We start from the raw sequence: 15,007 nt of genomic DNA on the forward strand, positions 1-15,007 counted from the left end.
ACCTCGCCAACACCTTGGATGGAATGCTACCTCATGTTGGCATGTCATATGTCATTAGGTACAAGGGTCATCAAGAACCGGAGAGAAGGAACACCCATGGTGCAAGGAAGCAAGGGAAGGGAAGAGGAGCCATTCATCATGGTGCAAGGAAGAAGAGAAGAAGAAGAAGAAGAAGAAGAAGGAAAGAGGAGAAGAAGGCTGGCCGGCCCAGAACCCGGTTGGACCGGCCCCACGACCGGACTGTCCGGTTGCCGCCCGGTCGACCGGCCCCAGGACCGGACCACCCGGTCGCAGGCCCGGTCTGACCGGCCCCAAACCGGATCCGACGGGAATGACCCCCCAAGCTGCCTAAGTTATCCACTTGCGTACCTTTTCGGCCCAAGCTGGCTTGTACCTCTATATAAGCACCTAGGACCCCTCCTTTACCCCTTAGACAAGATGATAGCTTAAACATGGATATGAGCTTTGTCTCCCTAGGGTTTCATCCCTCTGTAATCAAGGCAACCCTTGTTGTTGATCTAGATCTGTGAGTGAGATTCTAGTGCGAGCACTCTCTCTCTCTCTCCGATCTCCTTCTCCAACACCGGTCTCTCTCCTCGGAATTCTACCGCGGTCTCTTCCGTAGGAGATTCTATCGGCGTGGTCCATCGAGCCACGGGGGTAAGTCTCGGTTGTATCGGGTTGGTGTGCGTGCGTGAGTTCATCGTGTTCTTCGTGTTCATCGTGTTCTTCGCGTTCTCCCTCTCTCCCTCCTTTGGATTTCGGGTCAACCGCAAGATCGGGCCACACACGGGGTCTTAGACCTCATCATATGGTATCAGCAGCCTTTGGTTTCCGCGGATTTGACCCCCCACCCATCCAATTTCGTCTCTAAAATTTTTCCCCAAAAAAAAAAAAAAAAAAATCCCCAAAAATAGCCCTAATTTGCCTCTTGACCGATCTGCGATTTCGTTGCGTTTTGAGTGGTTTTAGTGCATGGATTTGATGTTGGAGTGATTGATCTATGTTTTCCCCCATTTTTCCCCATCAATTTCTTCCAATTTGGTGCGAATTTGAGCGATTCCAGTCCTTTTCCTGTCTAAAGCTGTGAAGAACAGTTTCTTCTCCGAGCCGCCCCGCAGCAACAACAGCCGCCAGCCCATCTCGCCCCGCTCCCAGCTGCCTGGCCCGCCGCCCGCCTCTGGCCCCGAACCGCGCCAGCAGCCGCCGGCCCTGCTTACCTTCCGCGACGCCCGCTCGAGCTGGCCGCGCCACAGCACGCTCCTCCGGCCGCTGCAGCCCTCCACGGCCAAGGCCAGGCCGCCCCGCTGCTCCTCACGCGCGCCGCCTTGGCCCACCACACGCCCGCCCTGCCCACGCCGTCTGCTCAGCTCGCCCGCGCCCGTACCGCCTCCACGCACGCGCGGGCACCGCCCAGGCCGCGCGCCTTCTTCCGCTGGCCCAACACGGGCCGCATCCAGCTCGCCACAACGCGCGCCCGCGCGCCCGCCCCACCCGCCGGCCTCGCTCACCATCTGCTCGCTCACCACCAGCCCACCCCGCACGATCGCGCCGCCACCAGATCGCCTTGCCGGTCAACCGGATTTCTGACCGGGCCGTCCGGTCTGCAACCGGGGCTCAGACCGGTGCCATCCGGACCAAGTCCAGGGGCCCATCCGGTTCCAGATCCGGTTCTGGACCGGGCCGGCCGGTCCCAGGTCCGGTTTGACCGGGTTCTGGACCGGGTTTGACCCAGTTTTCGCCCATTTTGACTCCACTTTTTGCTCCAAATTTTGACAACTTTCCGGCGCCCGTTTGATCCCAAACTTTCACAGTTATCCCCTTTCATCTTGACTCTAATTTTGACACCTTTTCCGAAATTTTTGGAGCCCAACTTCCGACCGCTCGTTTTGACCCAACTTTTCGGGCATTGACTTAATTTGCTCGGTTTCCGATTTGGAGTGCATCGGTTGTCTATTCCGCTTCCGCGCCTACATCAACACCGCGACGACACCGTTGGCACCCCGGTTTCCGGCGCAACGTCGCCACCATCATCGACACCCCTTCGTCATCGCAAGTTGTGTGTTCCGACACCGCCTAACATCTAGGTATAACTTGCACCCCACCTTGTAACCCCTCTTCTTTTGCGATCTATCCTACGAGCATTGCTTATCGAGTGTTGCGAGACATTGCACGTGGCCCCGATTGTGAGGTGTGTGTGTCGTGTGGAGTAAAGCTTCTAAGCAAAACTCGTGTGGCAAGATAGCAAAAGCGAGCTAACGCTAACATAGTGCGAGAAAAAGCCGCCAAAATACAAAAAGAGCACAAGTGTGCATCGTGCCATCATACATACCAAAGTGTACAAAGCGCCACCATAGATACAAAAGAGTGCAAGTGCCACCAAATACAAAAGAGGGAAAAGCTTTTAAGCAAAAGAGAGAAAAGAGAAGAGAGGCCGCGTGCAAATCTTGTTGTCTCTTCGTTGCAACCAAAGCTTTGATCTCTTCTTGTGTTAGTGTGACATCGAGCACCCTTGCTTAAGGGCTTCATACACTTTTCCGCTCACTTTTTGGTTGCACTAACCCCGTTCATCTCGTGTGTGTGTTCCATATCTTTTCCGTGTTTCTAGTGATCATCGCTTTGACATTTGATTTCGTTGGACTTCACCCACTCTTAACAACAAACTTGATTTCGGATTTCGTCTTTTGGCTTTCCACCACACTCACCTACCACCATATTTGCTAGCTTTTGCGTGTGTTTTTGTGTGAGTGCCCGATACAATTGATTTTGACCTCGGCTTTTTGGATCGCCCCGATCTTATCATACCACGGTAAGATATCGAGGTAGTCTTCTTCCACTAACATACACCATATAGATACCATCGTGCTAACATGTATAGCGACGGAGACGACACGGAGGAGTACATGGAGTACTTCGAGGAGGACACCTCCTCAAGCACCGCGGATGTGGAGGAACATGTGGAGCTCGACACCGACTCTAGCTCCACAAGCATCATCGGCATGTCCGACATCGAGGAGCTCGACAACGACCATGGCTCCCCAAGCATCACCGACATGACCGACATCGAGGAGCTCTACATCGACAATGGCTCCTCATGCATGGACGACATGGTGGAGCACCACCTCGAGGACGACATGGACGACATGGTGGAGCACCACCCCGAGGACGACATCGACGAGCTCTACATCGATACTAGCTCACCACTCATGGACGACATGGTGAAGCAACGCCACGACTTCGACATCGACACCATGGCGGAGCCTCGCCTAGTCTCCACACGGAGCAAAGACGATGCGCCCTCGCATCCATACTTGGCCAAGGGAGCTACATATGAAGATGGAGGACCTCCACGATGGCGCCATCATATGGTTCACCAAGAGCGTCCTCAACATGAGCGTCATCGACACACTACTCCGAGCTCCACAAGGCACCACCATGAGCGTGCTTATGCACAAGATAGTCGACCTCAACTACACCATATGGAGCATCAAGAGCGTCCCCAACATGATCGTCATCGACACTCTTCTCCAAGCTCCACAAGAAGCCGCAAGCAACATGCCAAGTCGCATGAGCCATCATCTAGGCATGGCGAGGACCGTCATCGACTCACACCATCACATGATCGTCGTCGACCATCACCAACTCATGGACCCCATCGACATACGTCGCCACATGATCACCGCCGACACAAGCTACTCCATGAGCGCCATCGACACACATCTTCCACGGATCTTCGACGACACCACTCAAGCCATGGTGAGGATGCCCGAAGACGAGAGCCTCGACATGGAGACGAGAACCACCATCATATGGTGACTACCACTCCAAGGATGGCAAGTGCACATCGCGCATACCTTCCTCATACGGCGACTTCCACCTCTAGTGCCACCACCACAATGGCATCTACCTCGTCACGTGCCTATGGACTCCGATGCTACAAGTGCAAGCAACATGGCCACCCTCCACGGGAATGTCCCAATCTCCTATGTGAGGTGTGCAAGGCCAAGGGTCATGAGGCATGGCAATGCACAAAGCCAAGCGCCAAGACACTCTTCTTCGACAAGCTCCAAGCTCAAGCCACCAAGAAGCCTTCGACGCCAACACTTCAAGATGAAGATCGACAAGGCCAACACAAGGATGATGTGGATCCGAGCATAGCTCTCCACGACACTACGGCGCCACCGATGGAGGATGACTTGGGAGGAGATGGAGTTGAGCATGGTGAGTATGGGATTCTCCCTTCACCTATGGAGGCGCATGGAGTTGAGATGGTTGAGCATGGGAATCTCCCTTCAACCAAGGAGGCGCATGGAGATGAGAAAGTCGAGCCTACTCCCATATGCTTGATTGATGAGTTAGTACCAAACCCATGTGAGCATGAGAGCCACCTAGCCCACTTGAGCGAGAGTGATAGTGAGTTGAGTGACTACCACTCCACATGTGAGTTTGAGTGCTTCCAATTGGAGGACATGAGTGATACACCGAGTGAGTTGAGAGAGGTAGATGATAGGTCCATGGAGGACATCGCATTTGCTAACACATTAACCTCTCCCTCTTTGGTGTCTCCTTATGTTGCACTAGGTTCCGAGGAGGACGAGTTCCCGATCATGGAGACGATGTACATGGTGCATGAAGATGACGATATCTCACCATGCTTGCTCCAAGATGGACAAGTCGACCACATGGATCCTCCTACTTCCACCACACCTACTTCACATGAGTCGGACGACATAGGTAACAACATAGGTGTTGGTGATGCCATGATCCCACTAGTGGACATGATGACTTTTGAATGCATGCATGATCTTGATGACACATTTGCTACATCATATGCTACTTTCATGTTCCCATGTGATACTTTGCTTGACAACAATGTTGACCATGTGGAATTGAGTGCTTGTGATACCATGACCATGCCATGCTATGAGAGCTTCATTTTTCCCACCATTGCTTGCAATATGTTGCCTACTTGCTCTTTTCCATGTATTGCTTGCAATGATAATGACAAGGATGACATTAGCTTCCGCATGCTTTGCCCCAAATGTTTGCACTACACCATGATCCTTGCATCCAAGATTGTGAACAATTGCTCTTTCCTATGCTTGGTATGCAAGAATGCTTATTTCATTGTCCATGAGATGGCCCCCATAGCCTTCTCACCTTTTGATGATCATGAGTTGCCATATGCCATGAATGCACCTTCTTGCCATATGCACCATCGCCATGCATTTCATTCTATTTTGCTTGACACTCATGGTGATGTGCACAAGTCTTGGAACATCATGATGGATGATGTGTTCCTCTACCATGCACATACGCTCTTTGTTTTGCTCATTCCATGTGTAGGTACCCGACCATCAACTTCCACCGCCACGGAGCATGAGTTGACGAAACGCGCAATTGAGAGCTACCCCAACAAGGACCTAGCCCGCGGGAATCACACCAAAGGGTATGTTCCCAAACGCCTTCGCCCTCGTGTGTTTCCGACTTGTCTTGTCGAGTTTCCGGTTTGGTCCAACTCCTCGTCGCCCCTTTTGCCTCTTATGCAACTTATCTTGAAACATCTTGTTGGCACAATGATTGTTGTATGTCTTGATGCTTTCATCATACACTCCGAGATTCTCAAGGACCATGTCATACATGTGAGAGATACCTTATGCATCTTGTGCCACATGTCACACAAAAAGTTGCCCTTCTTTGGATTTTTCATTTCATCTTTGGCATTTGCATTGGATTCTTTGACACTTGAGGATACCCATACTAGGCTCACGCCAACCATACTTTCCCAAGCTAGAAGTTTCCACCGCTTTGCCATTGCACATAACAATTTTGACCCAAATTTTGCCGCCGACACTTGCCTTTTGTTTGTTCCATTTGCTTGGGACAAGGCCACACCACACATTCTTCACACCATACAACTCTTACATACACAAACTTTTGACCTTCCACATTTTGGATACAAACACACTCTTTTGGTTCCCATTTTTGCCTATTGCCTCTTGGAGAAACGACTTGATGCTTCGTATTTGATTGAGAGCCTCTTGTTCGCCTCTTGGAGAACTATTTGCAACTCGTTTTTCCCCAAGTTCTTCTTCGACCGCGACTTTATCCCTCTACCACAACATGGGAGAATCGTCATGGACTACACCGTCGATGAGATGGAACAAGAGTCGAGGACGACTCTTTCCCAAGGGGGGGGAGATGATGTAGCCCCGGTCACCGACGTCGCTACATCAAGACCAACAAGTGCAACCCCGCCTATTGGCGACGCTACACCATGGCCAAAGAGTCCCCCAAGTGGACCTTCAACCCTCACCCACGCTACACGCGACAAGGTGAACTCCTTCCTCTCGATACTTGACCTCGCCAACACCTTGGATGGAATGCTACCTCATGTTGGCATGTCATATGTCATTAGGTACAAGGGTCATCAAGAACCGGAGAGAAGGAACACCCATGGTGCAAGGAAGCAAGGGAAGGGAAGAGGAGCCATTCATCATGGTGCAAGGAAGAAGAGAAGAAGAAGAAGAAGAAGAAGAAGAAGAAGAAGAAGAAGGAAAGAGGAGAAGAAGGCTGGCCGGCCCAGAACCCGGTTGGACCGGCCCCACGACCGGACTGTCCGGTTGCCGCCCGGTCGACCGGCCCCAGGACCGGACCACCCGGTCGCAGGCCCGGTCTGACCGGCCCCAAACCGGATCCGACGGGAATGACCCCCCAAGCTGCCTAAGTTATCCACTTGCGTACCTTTTCGGCCCAAGCTGGCTTGTACCTCTATATAAGCACCTAGGACCCCTCCTTTACCCCTTAGACAAGATGATAGCTTAAACATGGATATGAGCTTTGTCTCCCTAGGGTTTCATCCCTCTGTAATCAAGGCAACCCTTGTTGTTGATCTAGATCTGTGAGTGAGATTCTAGTGCGAGCACTCTCTCTCTCTCTCCGATCTCCTTCTCCAACACCGGTCTCTCTCCTCGGAATTCTACCGCGGTCTCTTCCGTAGGAGATTCTATCGGCGTGGTCCATCGAGCCACGGGGGTAAGTCTCGGTTGTATCGGGTTGGTGTGCGTGCGTGAGTTCATCGTGTTCTTCGTGTTCATCGTGTTCTTCGCGTTCTCCCTCTCTCCCTCCTTTGGATTTCGGGTCAACCGCAAGATCGGGCCACACACGGGGTCTTAGACCTCATCAGATCCGCTTGGTGATGATCTTGTTGTAGGACTTGGTCTTGTGGAGGACGCTCATGTGGACGAGCATGGCGATGTATTTCTCCACGCCTAGAGTTGGAGCGGGAGTCTTCATGACGAGCATGTGGGCGATGAGGTCGATGATGGTCTTCACGCCTTGAGGAAGAGCTTGGGGACGAAAGGCCACCATGAGAGTAATAGTCTTGTGACGAGCTTGATGAAGAGGAAGTAGAGCGGTGTCGACGATGACGACCCAAGTTGGTGATGGCGCGCTCGAGGCTATCCATGCGTCGCTCCATGTTGGCATCATTGGCCGCCATTTGGCCATTCAAGTTGTCCGTAGCTTCACGAAGAAGAGCCAAATCTTGGTTCACGGTGGAGAAGTTGTGAGCCACCTCATCGTATTGCTCATCGATGCGGGTCTCGAAGAGGGAGAGTTGCTCCTTGAACTCTTGTCGTTGCGTCCATAGGTTGTGTTGAGTAGCCAACCTCTCGGTGTTGCGGAGGATCTCTTCATCCCTATTGGTATCTCCGTTCCTATCCATGATGCAAAGACAAGAACTATGTTGTGTATGTTAGTGGAAGGAGACTACCTCGCACTCTTACCAAGGTAAGATAGTATTGAGGCAATCCACCAAACCGAAAGCAAGATCAAGTGTATCGGGAACACACGCAAAACCACACGCAAAAGCTAGCAAATATGGTGTTAGGCGAGTGTTGTGGAAAGCCAAAAGACAAATCCAAGATCGAGTTTGTTGTTAAAAGTGGGTAAGGACCAAAAATCCAAATGTCAATGTGAAGATCACTATAAACACGGAAAAAGTTGTGGAACACACACACGAGATAAGCGGGGTTAGTGCAACCAAAAGTGAGCGGAAAAGTGTATGTATAAGTGCTCGGTGTCACACTAACACAAGGAGAGTCAAAGCTTTGGTTGGAAAGGAAGAGACAACAAGATTCACACGCGGCCTCTCTTCTCCTATCTCTCTTTGCTTAAAAGCTTTTTCTCTTTTGTATATGGTGGCACTTGCACTCGTTTGTATCTTTGGTGGCACTTGGACACTTTTGTATGTATGGGCATATGGATGTATGGATGTATGAATGTATGGTGCTACTCGCACTCTTTTTGTGTTTTTGGGGCTTTTTGACGCACTATGTTAGCGTTAGCCTCGCTTTTGCTATCTTGCCACACGAGTGTTTGCTTGGATGCCTTACTCAACGCGACACACACACCTCACAATGCGGGGCCACGTGCAATGTCTCGCAACACTTGACAAGCAATGCTCGATAGGATAGATCGCAAAAGGAAGAGGGGTTACAAGGTGAAAGCTGCAAGTTATACCTGCGATGGTGGTGGTGGTGGTGGTGGTGGTGGTGGTGGTGGAGATCGCCGGAAGTCGAGGTCGAAGGAGGGGCGCTGCTGCGCCCGGTCTGGGGCCCGGTTGGACCGGCTGCTGGACCGGCCTGGCCGGTTGCACGGCCGGTCGACCGGATGCTGGGCTGGCCCGGCCGGTCTGTAGCCCGGTTGACCGGCTGCTCAACCGGATTTCGCGGGCTGAAGCTTTCTCTCTCCTGTTCTTCCCCAAACCAAAACCAAATCGACCAAATCGAAGGGAAACGATGGAATTGGAGGCTAAAAGTTGGGGAAATAGTAGATCAAGCACAACAACACCAGATCCACGGACCAAAACCACTCAAAACGCAACCAAATCACAGATCGGTCAAGAGGTAATTTAGGGCTATTTTTTGGAAAAATTTCTAGGAACGAAATCGGGTGGGTGGGAGTTCAAATCCGCGGTAACCAAGAGCTGCTGATACCATATGATGAGGTCTAAGATCCCGTGTGTGGCCCGATCTCGCGGATTGACTTCGAAACCAAGAGGGGAGATGGGAAAACGCGAGGAACACGAAGAACACGACGAACACGAGGAACTCCGAGACTCACGCACGCACACCAACCCGATACACCCAATACTTACCCCCGTGGCTCGATGGACCACGCCAATAGAATCACCCGGAAGAGGCACGCGGCAGAATTCCCGGTGAGAGATTGGTGTTGGAGAAAAGAGATTGGTGAGGGAGAGAGGGTAGCTTGTACTAGAATCTCACTCAACAATATCCAAATCAACAACAAGGATGGCCTTGATTACAGAGGGATGATACCCAAGGGAGACTAAGCTCAAAGGTAGGTTTGAGTTCAAAACAAGTCTAAAGAGGTCTAGGGGCGTCCTGGGGGTATTTATAGTCTTACAAGGCGTCATGGGCCGAAAAGGCACAAGTGAAACGGTTCGGGCCGAAATATATGACTTAAGTCGTGCAGGCCGGTCAGGGAGCCGGTCAGACCGGGCCTGTGACCGGGCAGGCCGGTTCAGACCGGGCCTGGGACCGGGCGGCGACCGGACGAGGCTCCGAGTCCCCTGGATGGCGCTCGGATGGCACGAGCGGAAATCCCGGTTTCGGACCGGGTGGCCCGGTCAGGAGGCCGGTCAGACCGGGCTGTGGACCGGGTGGCCCGGTCAGGAGGCCGGTCAGACCGGGTCCTGGACCGGCTGGCCATCTTCTCTTCCTTGCGCTCTTCGGGCGACTTCCGGTCCAGCTCCAGGTCCATCTTCGCGTCCAGCTGCTCCTCTCCTCCTCTTGACCATGGTGTGTCCTCCTCTTCGTGCTCTTGATGCTCCTTGTACCTAATGACACATAACACGTCGGCATGAGGTAGCAATCCATCCAAAGGGGTACCAAGATCAAGGGTGGTGAGGAGCGAGTTCACCTCATCATGGAGAGCCTTGACTCGGGCTCGTGTCATCGGTCCACTTGGGGGACTTGTTGGTCTTGGTGTAGCGACGTCGGTGACCGGGGCTACATCATCACGCTTGTGGTGGTTGGGCACAAAGCGTTTGTGCATGACTTCTTGCATCTCTTCCCATGTGTCAATGGGCTCTAGATCTTCCTTGTCGCGCTTCTTGTTCGCTTATTCCCACCAAACATTTGCATATCCCTCAAACTCAAGTGATGCCATGGACACCTTCTTTGCTTTGGAGAAGTTGTGTATGCGAAAGATCTTATCAACCTTGAGTACCCAAGATAAGTATGCATCGGGGTCTTCCTCTCCTTAGAACTTGGGCATGGTGAACTTTAGCTTCCCAAAGATTTCTTCCGCATTACGGTCATTGCGTCTAGGAGGTGGTCTTTCTTCACCAAGGTCTTGACGTTGTTGAGGTAGATGTTGTGTACCTTGAGCATCTCTATTGTTGTTGCTATGTTGTTGACGAGGAGGTGGTCTTCCATGACCTTGATCTTGATCATCATAGTTGTGGGAGTGTCGAGGCATCACACTTTCTTCACTTGATGCTTGGTGATGACTTGATTCCTCATTTCTCGCCCTTGGAGGTGCTCTTCTAGCATGAGGTCGATCATCATGATGGCGGCGATTATCTTGACCTTGAGGGCGTTGAGGTTGAACAACATTGATGATTTGGTGCTCTTGATGCGCTTGCCTTTCTTCTTCTTCATGAAGGTGTTGCCTTCTAGCTTGAGCTTCTTGTACTTGTCGTTGTCGTTCTTGTTCTTCAAGTGCTTGTTGTTCATTGCGGATACGCTCTTGTTCCCTTGCACGAACTAGCTCTTGATCATGTCGAAGGCGTTCTTGTTCTTGTTGGAATTGAGCATGGAGATTCTCTTGTTGAAGGCGCTCTTCTTCAAGGCGTTGACGTTCTTGGACAAGTCGAAGTCGAGCTTGCTCCGCTTCTTGAGCTTGTTGGTGAAGCACTTGAGCATCCACATTATGGTGGCGTCGGTCTTCATTGGAATCATGGTGAGACAGTGTAGCAGCTCTTGACCTTGAACTTTGAGAGCGCGAAGACCTTGAGTGGTGTCTTCTATTTTCTTGACGGTTGAGTGTATGTAGGATGTTGTCCAACTCCGTCTTCATTTCTCTTGTTTCTTGACCTTGTAAAGCGAGTGTTGCTTTCAACTCTTCGCCTTGAGCTTCCATCTTCTCATTGAGGTCTTGAACTTGGTTATTGAGGTCTATCCTTTGCACTTGAGCTCTTTCTTCATAGCGTTCGACGGTCTCATCAATCCTTGCCGTGAGGTCATGGATACTCTTGTTGACGGCTTGAGTAGCTATCCAATGTTGGTGACGCGTCATCGGCAGTTGGTTCCCTTCTCCACTAGACATGGTTACAACTAAAACAAGAACTATGTGGTGGGTGGTTAGGAAAGACTACCAAAAGTGTCAAAACTTGCAAACCAAAATCGAAAAGGTGTTTCAAGTTGGAGGACAACCGATATGTATGCACACACACAAAACAAAAACTCTATATGGTGTTAGGTATGGATGTGGAAAGCCAAATGGAAGAACCAAACGAAAAGTCTATTGTCAAAAGTGGGTAAGATCCAAAAGTCAGAAGTCAAAAGCGGTGATCACAAAAGGCATACACAAGGTGGAACACACACGTGGGACAAAATGGGGTTAGCACGACTTGGAAAATGAGCAAGAACAAAATTGGTCCTAACGAAGATTACTAGCTCGGTGTCACGCCAACGCAAGAGAGACCGTGGCTTGGTTGCAAAATTGAGAAGCAACAATATTTGCGCAAGACGTCTCTCTTCTCTTTTCTCTCTTTTGCTTATAAGCTTTGGACTCTTTTGTGTATAGGTGTCACTCACACTCTCTTTTTTTGTATTTTTTCTTTCTTTTTCTCACTATGTAAGGATACTACTATGTATGTAAGTATGTCACACTTCTTTTGCTTATCTTTTCACACGAGCTTGCTTCGTAGCTTTGCTCAACACACGCACACCCTCACGGTCGGGACGCTTGCGCAATGCTTCGCAACACTAGAAAGCCACTCTCGATAGGAAAGGTACGCAAAAGAGGCTAGGGCTACAAGTTAAGAGGCAAGTTATACCACTTGATGATGGTGGCCGACGACCTTGAACTTGCTATGGTGGTGGGGGTGTCAAATGAACCGCTTGGATCCTCGGGGTGCCGTCGTCGTTGTCGATGTTGCGGAAGCTTTGTGGTGGCTGAAATGGCACTCAAACCGAAGTCCAAACACAAGGGGTTAGTGCCAAAACGAAAAACGAAGGTTGCTGTCAAAATTTCGGTTGGCCGGAACTAGAAGCTGTGGGAAGGTGGGGGAATTGCAGATCAACACCAAAGACAAGTTTCTATTGGAGCAAAACCACCAAAAACTCAACAAATCGCGAGATCCAACCAAGGCCAATTTGGGGCTATTTTTTTGGGATTTTCGAAAATTTTATCAAGAAAATTTTTGGGGGTGTGGGGGTCGAATCCGTGGCAACCAAGGAGCTTCTGATACCATATGATAAGGGCTAAACCCAAGGGTGTGCCCGATCTTCACGGATTTGGGTGGAATTCGTGGGGGAGGTGGAAGAACGCGATGAACATGAAGAACGCGGAGGGGAATCGTGGGATACAACACACACACACACACAAATCGGTTTCCCCTCGTTGGCCTGAACCACAACCTCGATAGAGGTTGCAGGAAAAGACCTTCCGGTAGAAGTCCCGCAAAGAGATCGACGAATCGAATCCCAAGAGATTTAGAAGGGTGAAAAGACCGGAAGGTTGATAGAAGTGCAAGCAAAAGACCAAATAGGTAGAAGTGCAAGCAAAAGACCAACAAACGGTAGAAGTCACCAAAGAGATCTTCACGAGTCGATAAGGAGCCCTGGTGGTTACAAGATCCAAGACTAGGTAGGGTTCCCACAAGGGTGAGCAAAGCTCAGGTTTAATTTCACATCAAGTCTAATCTCAGATCTGAGCCAACAAGGCTATTTATAGTTGGTGGGAGAAGGGGTAAGTTACACGCTAAAAAGTGTTGTTTGTGCTGGAGTTCGATATGGCGGAAGTTCCGGCCGTCCTGGGCGGAAGTTCCGGTCAGGGGCGGAAGTTCCGGTCGTCTGGGGCGGAAGTTCCGGCCAACTTCCGGCCTAGTTCCGAAAATGGCCAATTTCCTTGCAGTATGTTCCCGGGATGTTTTGGCGAGTTTCCGGAACAAGGGCGGAACTTGGGCGGAAGTTCCGGTGGGCGGAAGTTCCGGTCTCTCGGGGCGGAAGTTCCGGCTGGTTCCTTTTTCCTGGGCGCTGGAAGGCATCTGGGCGGCATCTGGACGGAAGTTCCGGTCCTGGGGGGGTGGAAGTTCCGGCTGGGGCGCTGTAGCTCCATTTTCTTCATTTCCAGCTTCCTCTTCATTGGCTTGGTCTCCATGGCTTGTATCTTGACCGATGTACCTGATTGAACACAAGGTATTTGCATGAAGTAGCATGCCATCCAAAGAGGTATCAAATGCATACGTGGAAAGGAGCGAATTCACCTCTTGGTGTAGTGCTTGGGCTCGAGCTCGTGTCATTGGGCCACGAGGAGGGCTTGTCGGTCTTGAGGAGGCGGTGTCCAAAGGCCACCCCGTATCACTTCCGGTACCGCACCTCGGCACCGCCTCTCCCATCAACGATCATCCACCTCCACCACCTTGCCGATGATGTCACCCCGCTGTCTCCTCTGTGTCGCTCCGCCGAACAACGATCGCCCGCCCCGAGGCGCTACTACGGGTCGCCTCCCCGGGGCAAGCGTGGCTCAATTATTCGAGCTCACTCTGATACCAATTGTTGGGATTCGCCCATGGACCGATTACATGAAACTAGACGAACACACGCGAAGACAAAACTTTATCGCCAAGGTTGCGTGTCGCGCCCTCTAAACTATTCTCTTTATTTTTTCTGATTTTCTCAACTGAACTCACGGTACAATCTTACGACTGACCCGGCCATGTATATATACACGCTAGAAGTCTTCCTGAGACGTGCGTGAGACCCTCCACGCGCCGCCGCCCCTCCACCCTCCCAGCGCCGGCGCCCGCTCTCCCTGCGTCGCCGCCCCTCCACCTCCACCACCGACCCCTCCCAACCCCTCTCCTCCCTCCCCACCCGACCTTCGCCCCAGGCCGTCTCGCGCGAGGCGGCTCCGGGAGACGACCCAAACCATAGAAGAAGGCGGTCTATCTCCTTCCACCTGGCCGTTGTCGCCGTCGGGGTCGGCGGTGGCGGCCGCGCCCAGTTGCCAAAGGCAAGGGCGGTGGTGGTGCGCCCATGGACTCCCCATCGCACGGAGGCGGGGTCTTTCAGGGGCGGCGACGGTGGACGGCGGGTCTGGTGGCGGTGGCCTTCGGCTACATCACCAGGATCATGGCGGGGGACGTGGTGGTGTGGCGGAACTCGGCGGGGATAAAGGGTGGCAGCGGGATCGCGCGGCGGTGGCAAGGTACATGGTCGCGCGGCGGCAATGAGGCTCGGCTAGGCTTTCTGGCGGGTAGCAGCCGGCTGTCTCCGCGTCATGGGCGTGCATAGCCGCTATCCCGACGGCTGCTGGCCTCCAGCGGCCTGGTTGGAGGAGGAAGATGGACCACGGTTCCCAGCCATGGCGGCGGCGTGGGGCCGACCGTTCCAGCTTTCATGGTGGTGGTACTAGTGTTCTTCTTTCGCGAAGATGAAGACGTTCGGGATGCCGATCTTTCTTCATCTAGCCGGAGTGATGAGTTCCGGAAGGCTTCGACAGTGAATGAAACAGTGCATCTTTTGCCTAGAGTTCACACGATCGGGTGGTATTCGGTCGTGCGCACCCATGCTTTATACCGACCGTTTGGTTCCGGAGGGAGCGGCGTGAAGCTCTGTTCTTTGTTGACATCAAGAGATTTTTGGTTCATGGTGAAGTCAGAAGCGGAGAATATCATGAAGGCGGGATTGGGGGATTAGCTAAAGAAGGTTCAAGTCTCCGCGATGTCGAGGAACTTGCTTCGTGTTCT

This window comes from Lolium perenne, chromosome 4 (genome assembly GCF_019359855.2).
Source record: "Lolium perenne isolate Kyuss_39 chromosome 4, Kyuss_2.0, whole genome shotgun sequence".
NCBI classification, from domain to species: domain Eukaryota; kingdom Viridiplantae; phylum Streptophyta; class Magnoliopsida; order Poales; family Poaceae; genus Lolium; species Lolium perenne.